General features: G+C 48.6%; 1 non-coding gene across 1 annotated transcript; it reads left to right on the top strand.

The window, feature by feature from the left end:
• The first annotated feature begins 778 nt into the window (after positions 1-778).
• Positions 779-850, top strand: TRNAT-CGU (transfer RNA threonine (anticodon CGU)). The gene has a single exon. It is a non-coding gene; the product is annotated as a tRNA-Thr (tRNA).
• Positions 851-14,923: the final 14,073 nt, after the last annotated feature.

Raw genomic sequence — 14,923 nt, 5'->3', positions numbered from 1 at the left:
ATTTGATTATGTAAACAGAACATAATGGGTTTGAAGTAAAACGTGAAAATTCAGTTTGAATATCAGGAAACATAGACTGCCTGATACTGTCCCAAAGGAAGGGGTGGAAACGCCGCTGTTTGGCTCTCAGGGAGGCGGAGGCCGTGCCGGGACAGTCCCGGCCGCTGCCGGCGCGCCGCGCCCCGGGAGCTGCGTCCCGCCGGGAATGGGCGGGCAGCGCTGGATCCTCCCGGCCCCACACCGGGAGCAGGTGCCGGAGCACTGCCGAGCCACAGCGCTGGAGGTGTGAGCTTGGCAGGACTTTCCTCGCTCCCAACAGCTGCTGTTTGCTTCCCGAGGCAGGCCTGTGATTTCGCAGCGATTCCTCTGCCGTGAGAAACACCGCGAGGAAGGAAAGCGAAGCTTCACCGGGGAATCCGCGGTGTCGGAGCAGCGGCGCTCGGGGACGCGGCGGCAGCGGGAAGGGCTTTCCGAGGAGCTGCGGGGACACGGGGCAGGGACACGGGGCAAGGATGCGGGGCAGGGGATGCCGAGCTCTGCAGGCGGGGCACGGCCCGCCCGCGCTCTCGTTCCCGGCGCTCCGCCCAGCGCCCGCACGTGCCCGCGGGAGCCCCCGCACGGCGCGGCCGCCCGGCCCCGATTCCACCGCTCTGTCCAGTCCTGTCCTGTCCTGTTCCATCCCGTCCCATTCCGTTCCATCCTGTCCCGTCCCGTCCTGTCCCCGCCCGCGCCGCTCGCTGCCTTCCACTGGCGGCGCGCGGGTGCAGCCAGCCCATCGGGCGCGGTGGCCAAGTGGTAAGGCGTCGGTCTCGTAAACCGAAGATCGCGGGTTCGAACCCCGTCCGTGCCTGCCGAGGCAGCGCGGTGCGCTGGCAGCCCCGCCGCGGGGAGGCCGCGGACGCCGCCTCGTATGCGGCTCCTTTTTGCTGGCAGCGTCGCAGATCGGGGAGCGGCGATTCACGGGGGAAGTTTCACCGGGCGGCTGGCCGGGTGTCCCCGGCTCCCCGGTCTCTGTGCAGCACAACCCTCGGGTGAGATTCCCCCCTCAGCATCCCAGATCCAGAAACCTCCTTGCAGAGGAGGTTTTGGCGTTTTGCTTCAGGACTTGTGTCCTGGACTGGGTTGAATCACATCTAAAACAGAGCAGGTGTTTGTGCTGTGATGCTGCAGGGCGTGAGGAATCCTCTTGCTGGTGCTTTCTCTGTAGTTGCTGGGTTTGATGTACTTCTCACAGATAGACAGGCTGAATCCTGGAATAAGCAAGTGGTTACTGCAGTTAAAATCATAGGATTGGTAAGGCTGGAGAAGCCCTGTAAGATTATCGAGTCCAACCATTCACCCAGTGCTGCCATGTTCACCCCTAAACCATGTCCTCAACTGCCACATCCACATCTTTTAACCCTTTCAGAAATGACGATTCCACCACTTCTTAGGGCAACCTGTTCGAATGTCTGACCACTCTTTCCGTGACATTGTACCATTTACACTAGAATTTACCCTAATTGCTTGGTTCTTAATCTATCAGTCTGTGCAAAGCATGACACACATGCAAAGGCCATTTCTGCTGCCTCTGTATAATGTCACTTCGGTTATTGCTGCTTTCAGACAGCTTTAAATATGTAGAGTCATTGTATTGCAAAATCAGCAATAGCCAGATATCTGGGCAGAGCAGAGGAGCCTCTTCCAAACAACTCACTGCTTCCTTTAATGCTTAAGAAAAAGCTAGTTTTGCTGTTCCTGTGCCACACATGGCCTGGACTTGACTGGGCAGGAGGCTGTTTGCCTTTCTCAGCAGGGGCTGAAAGTGTGTGCACACGAGGTGTTTGGGAAGGTCTGTACAAAATGGTTGTGCAGGATGTTATTAGCAAGCCACAAGACAAGCCATAGTACGTTTTGATATAAAAACAGGAAATGCAGTTTAGAACTTGTTTAGAAAAATGCAGACTCTATTTTACTTGCAAAATAGAGTGCTGTCAAAATCCCATCACCTTTGTTGGAGGCTTTTGAGGATGAAAGTTCCAGCTTTGAAACACCCTATTTTGAATTTTTTTTTTTCCTCTCGCTACATCATTTCACAGCAGAATGTCAAACCAAAATGTTTCTACTGGTTCAAAAGCCATCTTGCAGCTTTTGCAGAGATTTTAAGAATTCTGTGGGTTTGTTTCTGGTCGAAACCAGTTGTGAAACCGAGTTTCTCCCTGAAGCAGGTTTCCCATCCTGTAAACTCGAGCAGTTAGGTCCTGCCCAAACGTGTGCCACAAACCCAGGACTGTGAACCAGGTATTTTAATAAAGCTCTGGCATTGCTGTTCTCTGTGGCCGTAACACATCCAGGCAGCTCACCAGCTGCTTAATTTCTCTGCAGAACTGGAATATTCCCTTCTAGCTCCTGGGTGTCTGTGAGGAAGGTCCTTCACAGGCTCTGTGCTGAATCCCCAGGAGAGGCCCACAGGAAAGCCATGTCCCAGGATTGCTGTTGTGCATCTTCAGTTCTGGAACAACCCCACCTCCAGATCCTTTCTGCTCAGGAACAGGCAGTTCTGTGTGTGCCATCCTGCCCTTGTTGTCTTCAGGGCAGTGTTGTGTTGGGCAGGTCACGTTTGCTCGCCTCCCAAATTCCCTCTTCTTATTCACTCAGGCAATAAATTTGATTTTTGCTTTAATTAATAGCTAAAGTCCTGAAGTGCCAGCCAATGTACTTTAATCACAGCATTTATGATCTGATCATTGTTGTGCTGGAGATGGGTTTGGCTTGGGGTTTTTTGGTGGGTTGAGGAAAGAGTTGTTTATTTTGGACACAAGTTCTGACTGAAAACATAAAAATTTCTAGGTAGCCCTTTTGAGTTGCTTTAAGAACTTTGATTTTTTTTTTCCCAGAAAATACTGAGCTGCCTCCCTCTGAATATAACACCTCTATGAAATGAGGAGCTATTAAATGAGGATTAAAATGAGGCCCCTTTTAATTACCTAATAAAAACATAGTGCAATTAATGTACTTAAAAGATGTGTAACTGCTGAAAATCTTGGCCATATTTAAATACAGAATTCCCTGACCTCTCTGGCTTGACAAACCAGTTATTCAGAATCCAGACATTTTCATGACTGCTTTAAAATAAGTGTAAAAAATTATCTATTTTAACAGTATTTATTGTAAAATTTCAATTTTAGCAGTATTTGAGTTACGTATTTTTGAGAGGCTGACAGAAAATGTTTGTTTTTGAAAGGTAAGATGTGAATAGAGACTAAAAATAATGGGTTTTGTTCGGATTATAATAACATTTTCAGCGTTTTGCAACTTTCCTGAGTGTCTGTCGCATCCTCCCTTGGGTCTAACTTCAGCAACCAAAAACCAATGTTGGGAACATGGCAGGAGCTGTGTCTGGGTCAGAAATAGCAGTGAGATCATTGGAAAGCCTTGCTTGGACCTTGCTCTGTGGAGCCAGGCAGAGGGATTGTCCCAAAAGCTGGGCAGACCTGCTTCTCCCATTAATAATGTGTTGGATTGGTTTCCAACATCTCCTGCTTTTTGGGTTATCCTTACATGGGATGGCTGGCACCTTAAAAAAAAAAAAAAAAAAAAAAAAAAGGAAGTGGGGGAGAGAGGAAAAAACCAGCCACCCAAGCCCTGAAACCTTGACCTTGTAAAGAAAAGGCCTGTGCTGAGTTGTGCAAACAGAGCGTGGTGTGCCAGGGGTGACCAGGCAGAGCCAGCTGGGCCATGAGCTGGGCACAGTTCCCCTCCCATTGAGGGGGCTGTCCCAGCAGCCCAGACCCCTCTGTGATGTGAACAACTGGACCAGGGTGGGAGGATGCTCCATGTCCTCAGTTCGAAAGCACAACAACATTTCCTGCAGGTTGGGCAATTAAACATACAAAGTGTTTAGAAAGCTGCCAGTGCCAGTGAGACCACCCCAAACTAGGCAGGAGGCAATGAGCTCAGGTGAGGCAGCAGAACAGTATTTGCAGCATTGTCCCAAATATAAGGCAGAGTAAATTAACTCATGAGTAAATAAACCCCAAACTGTGGAAATCTTCACATGGCTACAGCAATGTGATTCCCATTTCTATTATGCCTGGAATTTAATGGACTGCTGAAGTTTGACCAAAAGGCATTTCTTGTGTCAAAATGAAAAATTACAGATCAAAAGGGTGACTTTGCAGACAAACATATCGATCTAAAGCCTGGGTGACACAGACTTCCTGGAAGAGAGCCCAGAAGCATGTCTGTGTTTAAAGTCAAATGGCTGTAGCCTTTTACCACTGATGAATAAAAAATGTTTTTGTCTGCATGCCGAAGGCTCCAGCAGAAACAGAAATTACTCGATTTGTTCTGCCAGAGGAGCAGGTACATGTTTGTGAATAGTAATCCATTGAATGCTGCAGAATTCAGTCATTTTAAAAACGACAGTGAGATAAGAAATAAGAATTATTTTTTCCCCTTGAAAACTCTGTTTATAGCACTATAGGAAAGGCAGAGTGAGAATCCTTACTCTGTGTTCAGGGGGCAGAGTTACTGCTATCCCCTTCTCCAGCAATGTGATGGGAGCAGTTGTGAAGTTCCCCTGCGAGGAACACAGTTGTAGGTTGCTACTGTCATCTGTCATTAGATATTAATGGACAGGTCAGGGTGTTCTTACCTGACCAGGATGGATGGAGGGCCCAGCACAGCAATGCTGCTGCTCCTCTGGGAGCCAGGGGTGCCAGTGGCAATGACAGCTGCAGGATTTTGTGAATGAGCTCTGAGGGCACTCAGGAGAGGGAGTGGGAATCCTCACTGCTGTGCTCAGAGCAGCACTCAGCTTCCCAAGAGAACCTGTGAAACAGATTTTAGATTAGATTAAAAAAAAGTAGTGCTGAATGGCAGCTACTGCTTCTGGGGAGCCCAGAAAATCCAGCTGACACTCCAGGCAGTGTGTCTCAAACGAGCTGCAATTATGCAGGGAAGGAGGAGCAAGATGGATGGAAGATTATTGATACCTTCTTCCCAGCCTGTTTAACCTCAGAAGCACAGGGTCTGCTGCTCACAGAAGCCCTGCACTTCTCCTTGACCCCCTCTCAGGTAGTTTCTCATGTTCCTGGCTATAAACTATATGAAAAAGAGTATCAGAGCCTCAGCCTGGAAGGTTTGTGTGCCTGGAAGGGCTCTCCTTATCTGTGTACACTCTTGCCTTTACCACTGAAGTTCACTGCAATGATCAAGCTACTGTAGGATGAGGAGCAGTAACATGAGTATAGCTTTAATTGTGATGATCTTTCTGTAAATTGGAAAAAAATTCTGTTTGAGCTGATGGAATGATATGTTTGTAAATGCAGTGCCATGGGAGCAGGGTCAGGTGTTGGATTAATATAGCAATAGGACAAGAGGAAATGGCCTCAAGTTGCACCAGGGAGGGCTTAGATTGGATAGTAGGAAAAATTTCTTCACCAAAAGGATGCCAAGCCTTGGAACGAGCTGCCCAGGGAAGGGGTTGAGTCACCCTCCCTGAAGGGAATTAAAAGATGTGTTGCTTAGGGACATGGTTTAGTGGTGGACTTAACAGTGCTGGGTTAATGTTGGACTCTGAAAGGTCTTTTCCAGCCTAAGCAACTCTCTGAATCTCATGGAGAATCTCATGGAGAGGAATTGCCTTTGCATTCTGCACAGTAGAGCTGCACAGGCCTGGTGTTTACAGTGACAAAGCCAGGCTCAGATGCCAGCCTGAGATACCAGGTCAGTGTAAAAGCTTCAGCAACAAACAGGACAAGAGACAAAGGGCACACACTGAAGCACAGGAGGTTCCATTCAAACATAAGGAAAGTTTTCCAAGTGAGCAGGACTGATGCAGGAGCAGGTTGTGAAATCTCCATCCTTGGAGAAATTCAAAAGCCATCCAGACACAGCCCTGGGCAACCTTCTTCAGGTGACCCTGCTTAAGCAGGGGGTGGGGCCAGGTGACCTCCAGAGGTTCAGCCTCAGCTAGTCTGTGAAACTCCTTTGCCTCTGAAGTTTTACTGTTTGCTGTGCCTGGAGGCCATGGGGCCAAACCATCCCCTAAGAGCAGTGGCTGCCTCAGAGGGTACTCCCTGGGGCTCTGTCTTGCCAGCTCATTTGTGGCAGTGCTGCTTCAAACTAGTGCTGAGTTGGTACAATCACCCAAGTTAAAGAATTTAAACTGTATATCAATTCAAGGCAAGGACAGCCTAATATAGAATGTAATGTTTACTGTCTTTGAAGAAGCTGTAATAAACTTGGACGGGGAGCTTAAGCAAAAGATGGAGCAATCAGCTGGCCTTGCAAGTATGTCAGAGGGTCCTTGGGAGGCAGAGGTCCTTGATGGCATCATGCAGTTTGCACTGTCACAGCGTTATTGGAACTGTGAGGATTATGCATCTGGATCAGTGAATCCCTGTCACTAATTTCACAGGGATCATACCCAAGTCTGAACACAGATTTCATCATAGGAAAAGTAAAGTAGGTGTGTGAGGCTCTACTGGTGTAGCTGGGTTTAAAGCCTCATTTCATACTTCCAGAGTATAAACAGGAGGACTCATACTGTGGCAGCATCTTTAATTTTAGGAAAGCATCTTGTACAGTCCTGTGATCGCTGTCCCCTCTCAGCAGTCACTGCAATGCCTCAGTGCCAGTGCAAGACCTGCACAGTGAGAAATGAGCTCCAAGCCTGAGCCTGGTCCCTTTGAGACTTGCTCGGGCTGAATTCCTGAATCCTGTCCTTTCATCACTCTGGGCCCAACTGAAAGAGTACTTGTGAGCTACCAAATATAGAATGTGCACAGCCTATTTCACAACTGGAACTTGCAAATGCTGGAGTGGATTTCATGGACTGAAGCCCCCCAGGGAGGCAGCATTACAGTAAATAATGTTAGTGCATTTGTTTAATCCCTGGGGATTGTGGAACGTAGGATTAAAGTGGGCTAAGGGGATTTCCCCCTTGACAGCTGCTCCGCAGTGCACAAACACACACACACAATTTTTTTTTATGTAACTTGTTCAGGCCCAAAGAATTTAAACTGCATATGGTACTGACCGTTATTTCCACATCTGGTTACACATATCTGTCCTCTCCCAGTAATTGTCTTTAATAGACACAACTGGGGATGAGGTAGTTGCACTAAGAAGAGACAGAGCTCTGTGTTTGAACAGGAAACCATTCTTTCTGAGTTTAATCATAGCTCATTAGTACTGTGATTTTCTCTTTTCTCCAATATATGCACACATGCTTTAAATACGAAGACCAAATTTTTGGTAGGGCATTCCTCTTGTATGGATGATTTGGAAGAGGTTCTTTGGACAGGAAGAGCCTTGGCTAGTGAGCAGAGAAGAGAGTGTGTCTGAGCAGTGACTGGAGGTTGCAGCTCACTGGTTTTACATGGGTGCTTTGAGGTGAACCTGCAGGTTCTAGTAAAGATCTCAGAGGAGGGATTGCAGTTTCCTGTGCATCCTAAGTGAACCTGGCTGCTTGGTATTCTTGCACAGGTGCATGGGGTCAGGCCAGCTCCTTGCAGTACATTTGCACATTTCTGAACTTTTAATCATAAACTTGCTATTCCTACTGTTCTCATTAAAGAGGGAGAAAAAAAAAAAGAAAAAAAGAGAGAGAGATCAAGAGATCTGACCCTTGTCTCTGGCATGGATTCATATTCGCAGGTGAAAAATTTCATCCTGTGCCATCAGAGAGTTTCAGCTATTTCTATCATTACACTGTGTTCAAGTTTAACATTTTTGACAATTCAGTCTCTTTCTCTACAAGGTCAGATGCTGAAATACCAAGCTATTGGCTACAAGCCATTCCTGCTCACCTGCTGCTTAGTGCCACACACAAGAGTTAACTAATCAATGGATCTACTGGCAGGGAAAGGTACTGAATAAACCAGGCAGGATTGAGAAAGACTCAGATTAATGCATGTATTCATTCAACTGGACCAAGCAGTATCCACAGGGTCCATATCCCACTCAGCAGCAGGCAGAGCACTCTCCCACCCACAGAAAATCCCTCCTGACTTTGGAGGTTTCACACCTGGCTTCCACTTTGTGAACACCTCTAAAGAAGCTACTCCATCTCATTTGTAGGTCTTGTGAAATTGTTTTCTTTTTCTCCAAAGAGGGCTATTTTCAGAAGTGACAGAACCTGTTGCTCCATAGTTATTTTTCTCGGCTATTACTGGTCAAATGTTATTCATATATTAACCTTTTGGCTACCAAACCGCTTGAAACAAACTGGTTATGTTTATTTTTAGAATTGTGTAAGTTGTGATGCTTTACAACTTGATATGCTTGTGATTACATCTGAACTCTATGTGGAACTAATCCTCTTCCCAGCTCCCATCCAGGCGGGGAGTTTACTCATGCATTCCCTGAGCATGGACTCTGCACACCAGGAAGGGCAGCCAGCAGGTATTTGTGAGAGCAGATGAAGTCCTAAGACCTGACCTTCTCAGGTACGGAAGCACCTCTTGCCAAGTGAAGCCTTGCCTGACATGTGCCTTGTCCTGTTAATGCCACAGGGCTGCCAGGGTCGGCAGTGGAAGTGGGAACAGGTTGCCAGCAGCTGAGCATGTCCTGTGGGATCAGACTCCCTGCAGAAGAGCTCCTGCTGGGCAAAAATATTGTGTGAAAGTCTTGCTCTGCTCTCATGAAAATTAAGAGGCGCTTCACATCAGTACTAGTAGGGGCCAGGTCAAGACAAGAGGCAACATGTTTTGAGGCTGCTGAAAATAGCAAATTAAGCAGTTGGTCAGGACATCAGAGAAAAAATGTGCCATCAGCTCAGTTAGGGAGGAACTCCACTCCTTAGCTTATGCTCTTCCTTGCATACACATAGGTACATGTTTTGCTGTGAATTTGTTGTTCAAGCTGTGATTTCTACAGCATCTATTCCCTTCACCAGAGAAAAGGTTAGTGTCTTTTACACCTTTTTGGGAAATCTTAATTTCCACCATATTCTTAAGGCATCATTTCTGCAGAAGCCTTCCAGATGGTCAAGAAATTCTTCCTTTCTCTACCTTCTGTCAGAATGCCTTATTTTCAATAGGCTCATAGAGCTCTGTCCCTTTTCCAACCTTTTTGCCCATGGCCCATGATTCACTTTGCATTCTACTATCAGTTTTAAACAACATGTTCCTTGGCTCTACATATTCATCAGGCTTCTAGCCAAGGAACACGTTCTTCTGTGTAGAGGATGGCTTCACAGTGTTGATCAAGAGCAGTTCCGTGGCAGAGCAGTTCAAGTTCTCTCTCTGGCATTCTATCCCCACAGGCAGGTAGAGTCACTTGCCATATCCATAACGATGCATACACAGGGCTGTCATGTCTTCAGCATAGATATAGGAAAAAAAATGTGGTGTAGATGACAGAGAGGTGCACTGGGTGCTGAACCCAAAGATTTAAAAGATGAGGCCTCTGGCTGTTAGCTTTGATTTTTTCACGCATGAGCACACAATTATATAATGCATGAACACAAAATTACCACGTGCATGAAGGCACAATAATGTCATGCATGAGCACACAATTATTTAATGCATGAACACACAATTATCTCATGCATGAGCACATAATTACGTCACACATGAGCGCACAATTACGTCACACATAAGCACACGATTACATAATGCATGAGCACAGAAGTCATCCCAAAAGAAGCCAAAAACTTTTCAGGTCCTTGTGACATTTTCTTAAAACACATTGACAACAGAGTGTACTGTAATGAAATGACCCAATCTATGGTACAGCTGTGCTTCGTTCCCAGGTTTTCTGGCTCACAGAGGTGTCCACCTTTACTGGAGATGTAAATGAAGAGACTTGGCACACATGGAAGGGTAGAGTATGTCCTCTGTGATACAGATAAAGTCTCCATGCCCACTTCAAGGTGTGCAGGGGAAGGCTGGACATACAGGGAGCAGTACAGGGAACTAACTGTACAGGTAGATGTGCGAGGAATGCACAGGGAAATGTGCGGGGAACAATGCAGGGAGATCTACGGGGAGAAGTGCAGAGAGCAGCGTAGGGCGATGCCGGGTGCGAGCAGCCTCGGTGCGTGGGGTGCGGAGCGGTGTGGCCGCCGGGCGATGCCGGAGTGTCCGCAGGGCTTGTCCCAGGGTTCGGGTTTGTCCCAGGGTTCGGGTTTGTCCCAGGGTTCGGGTTTGTCCCCCGGGCCCGGCTCGCCCCGCAGCGCCGGGAGCGGCCGGCAGGGGGCGCGCCGCCCCCTCGGGTCGCGGGGCTGCCCCGGCGGGAGGAGCGCGGCGAAGGGCGGGAGCGGCCGGGGCTGCGCGGGGCGCGGCGGCCGCTCCGCTCCGCACCGCGGACCCTCCGCCTGCCCCGTGCGGGGCCGCCCGTGCGGGCAGGGCGTCCCGGAGGGCAGCGGGTGGGGAGGGCAGCCCGGCAGAGCTGCCGGAGCCGCCGGGCCGGGCTGCGGCGGGAGCTGCCCGGCGCAGGGGTGGGGACTGGCCGCTTCCTTAAACGGCGCGGGTCTGGCGGAGCGAGCCCGCACCGCCCCGGTGCGCCGGGCCGCGCCGACCCTCCCGGGCCGCGGCCGCAACACGTGGAGCGAACTTTTGAGGGACGCGTGTCTGCGCCGGACGGGAGCCCCGCCGCCCGGGACCGCAACGCTGCACGGAGCAGCTCGTCTCTCTCCGGTTTGATGGCTTTGGGTGCTGGATTTTGGCTGTTTTTTAAATTAATGGGGTTTTTCCTGCTGCTTTTGGGTGGTTTTGGTATTTTTCCCGTCTTTCCCCAACTTCTCTGGTGCTTTTGTGTCGGGACACTTCAATCTCGCTGGGGCAAACGCCGCGTTTGAAAACCCGAGAGAAATGTTGCAACGTCCCTTGTGGCAACGCGATTTATTTTTGTTTTTGCCTTTTGCAAGGGCAAAGAGGAAAGGTAGGAAAAAACCCACCGTGATCAATACTGACTTAAATTCCCATCTGCGAGCCACTGGGCTGCAGGAGGCAGGAGAGGGGAGCGCGGCTGCCGCTCCTCGCTCGGCTCTGGCTCAGCCCGAGCCCTTCCCGTGCGGATTCCCGAGGACCTGCGGCTCTGGGCGGGGAGGCGGCCGCGGGGCCCCGCGAGCCCCTTTCCGTGCCCCCCCCACTCAAAGCAGGTAACGGAGGGGCTCGGGATTTTCTGTCCGTTTGGTGTTATCGCTCCCGCCTCTCCGCGCACCAAGTTCCCGCAGGAGCGGGATCGGGATCGGCGGTGCCGAGTCACGATGGGCGTCGGGGCCGGCTCCGTGAGCCGGCATCGGGACAGCGCTCAAGTTCAGGGAGGGGCGGCGCGGATCGCTGCCTCCCCGGCCGGGGGAACGGTCCCGCTCCGCCGGGGTCCCCGATGGCCCCGCGGCGGGGGCTCTGCGCTGGCGGTGGGCACCGGCCAGAAAAAGGGGTTCGACTAAAGATAGCGGTGAGCAGTGGTCGCCTGCGCCTGATGGGCGAGCTGAGGGCTGGGTCTTTGCGGGCGAGATGAGAGGTTTGTGTCTTCAACTGGCCTACAAAGTCCCAGTTCTCGGCTCCCGGGACCTGCCGGGCGCGCAGCGGGCGAAGACGGAGCGCGGCGGCAGCGCGGGCGCTGCGCGGGGCCCCTCGGGCGGGACGCGGGGCCCGGCCCGGCCCGGCCCGGCCCGGCTCGGCTCGGGGCACGGCGGGCGGTGCTCGGGCGGCTCCCGGGGACCTCGGCTTGCCCGGCGCTGGGGTCGGCGAGTGGCCGGCTCGCCGCGGGCGGAGGACGGAGCTGGTTCTCCGCGAACCGTAAGTGTATTTTATATTCTTCTGTCTCGGAAAGGGCCTTGAACGTGCGCGTCCTACCGGTGCTGGCGGCCATCCCCGCGGTTCGCGGCGGCCCGGACCGGCTGTGCCCGGTCCTGCCTTGGCGCGGGGCGAGCGCTCGCTTTCGCTGCCGCAGGACCATGTGCATCCTTCCGTCCGCTTTCACTTTCAAAAAACACATCTGTTTTCTTTTTCCTTTTTTTTTTTTTTTTTTTTTTTTTTTTTTTTTTCATTTTAAATAAATCTGATCACATCCGTGCAGCACATCAATTCTCCCAGGAGAATTCCCGGGAATTCTCTTCGTACTCACCTAGGCGTTTTTACCACCCAGAATTCTTATTATTTGTCAGATTTCGATTTGGCACACTGCACGTTTGCAGACACTGGTTTGTGCTCCTTCTTTGGGCACAGTGTATATACAACTCCTGGTGTATATATTACTCTTGGCTTGTATAGCGTCATATTTATAACTTCTGTGCCCTTCTGTGTTATGTTACATTACATTTTAAGTACTTAGAATTATTTTGAGGGTCCTCAGATTTTTCTTCTAAATTTATGTAGAAATGTTTTTACTTCTCTCTTGTAAAAAAGTCAATTATATTGACCTCCAGTAAAGAAAAAGGCCAAGTGGCAACAGTATTCTCATGGCTAAGGTCTATAAAAGCAAATGGAAAATTAAAGTCTTCCAATGTGTTTTTTTGAGCCGCTTGGAATTTCATTTTCTCTCTGATGTAGCATTGCAGGAGTCTACATTCTGTATGTGTGTACACAGACTCACACAACTTTTATGCCCTGTTCCCATGAAATTTTTATGAACTCAGTTTTAAGCACAATTTTCTGTAGCCATTGCCCATGAAAAATAACAGTGTTATTTCTTTCTCAATTAGGAGAAATTTACTAATGCTGTTACAGACCCCTGCATATTTTTTTTCTCCTTCAGCCCTTTTGTATCCAAACACTTGTGTGCAGCACGCTAAGGTGTATTAATAGCTATTGCTCTGCCACATGTCAGGACATACAGACCTCGAGAGATCAGAATTATCTCCTGTGTGTGGTCCCTCAGATGCTTCTTTTGACTTGGGGGACAGTGGATGCAGTCAGGTCTTACTTGGGCCTGTTTTGTTCATGGACCTATTCTGGTTGGGAGCTTTCTTTAAAAATTTCAGGAAAAACTTTTTGTACATTTCTTTTTCCCATATGCCTGTTTTTCCGAAGAACTCGGTCTAGTGAGTTCTGCAAAAAGGAAAACTAGGTGAAAGTGAGGAGTAAATGCAAAGATACTGTTGCCCGTTTAGGAGAGAACCCCTTGGAGCCCGCTCTGCCTGTTTGCAGCCCTCTTCTCCCTGCAGATCTGTAACCCTTCACGAAATTAATCTGCAGTGAAATCACAGAAATCTGATTCTAATCATCTGCCCTGGAACAAGTCAGTGCTACAAGAAGACGAGCATAGTGTAAAAATACTTTAGGCACGCGGAGCAGTATCATTAACATTAAAACCTGATGGTGTGAAAGGGGGACGGGAGCAGATTCCTGTGCTCCTCAGCCCGCTCCTTCCAACTTGTGCCACTTGTCAGGCATCTCTGGCAAGCAGTGATTTCTGTGGAGGTTGGTTGTGTGGCTGGTCGGGCTCCTGGACTTACTGGTGGGCTTAAGTGAAGTTTTCCCTTTCATACCAGAGTTTCTTAACTGTGCTGTTCTTTGTTAAGCTGGGTAAACAGCTGAGTTTAGCTTTTGTCAGGTTTAACATAATCTGGATTCTTTTTTTTCCCAGCAACAATTGGTTTCTTCCTGCCTTTAAGTAGCTCTGGCAAGTTTTGTCCCCCTGAAACCTATTTTGGAGCACTATACAGAATAATTTGAGTTACTACCTTTTCGTTTGAGTGCACTAGTCAAAATTCAGTGGAAGCTTGGCTTCTGTAGAGAGTGAGTGCTCAGTATTTTATGGTCACCAAGTCTTGTTAAATGTGTACCTTTGAGCTTCCAACTCCCTAGTCACTTTTAGATTTTTCTTAATGGCATTTGCCAAGGTGAAAGGACACATTTTTAAAGCAATATTCATCTGTTTGCACTAGTGTGGATATAGTTGTCTATAGCTACGAGAACTCTGTTGACAGACTGGCTGCTGCTAGGAATGTGGGTTTTTCTCCATTCATCTACAGCATTAGGATTATTTAGATTGTAGCCACACACACTGTATTGACAGGCACTTTCCCATTTCTGTCTATGCCCCAAAGAACATACAGTACAATGCAGATGTACTTCCCAGCATCTGGTTTACACTGTGCAGTTTAAACATTCTCTCTGAATTAAAGTTCAGACTGGAAGGGAACATTCCCTCATGCCCCAAATGACTTTTTGTGGGTCAAATTACCAAGTAAAAATATTTTATTTTTAAATAATATTGCTCTGAAGCTGGGTTGGGGGTAGACCATGGTTTAGCACTTTCCAAATGCTAAAGAAGATGGTTCAAGCTTCTGCTGCAAGTTGTGGACAAGCTTTTAAATTATTGTTTTAGCTCTGAGGCTTTCATAATGTTCTGTGCTCTCTGGGATGCAGATTCAATTATTCCCCCCTCCCCGGTTAATAATGGGGCTTTGTTTTATTTTCACTTATAAACTTTATGCCTCTCTTGCTAATCTTTCTGTGTGTACAAATATGCTTTCTTTGTCAGTCAGACTTGGCAATACTTAGGCCACACTAAACTAGTTCTGGGCAGTACAGCAAGGCTTTCTATTTATCAGGGCCTTTCCGGAGAAGTTTATTACACTGTAGGGGTGACATTTTCAGCCTTCTGAAAGAGTTGGTAAATATTTGGCAGGTTTTACTCCTTCAGACCAAAAGAAAAAAAAAAAAACAAAAAACAAAAAAAGCCATATTTTATCTGTGATAAGGCCTGAAAGAAAACTATCTAGACATTAAGGTTTGAGTTGTCAGGCAGAAGGGTGGGGTTTGTGCAGGATATTCTTTGAATTGCCCTGAGTGAAGTCAAATGTTTGCCTGCAGTTTAAGAACCACTGTTCCTCTATGTTTGCAAATAGAGACCTTCGAGCCAGAGCTGTATTTTAAGTTGCAGGAGGGCACAGAGCAGAGCAAGCCTGTGGTGTCTGGGTTACAGATATGTGCAATCAGGGGCAGGCTGGAGTCAGACCGTGCCTGGGATCTGCTGTGTT

This window comes from Oenanthe melanoleuca, chromosome 18 (genome assembly GCF_029582105.1).
Source record: "Oenanthe melanoleuca isolate GR-GAL-2019-014 chromosome 18, OMel1.0, whole genome shotgun sequence".
Lineage (NCBI taxonomy): Eukaryota > Metazoa > Chordata > Aves > Passeriformes > Muscicapidae > Oenanthe > Oenanthe melanoleuca.
The sequence above is the reverse complement of the archived record's forward strand: the minus strand, read 5'-3'. Positions and strand labels throughout refer to the sequence as shown.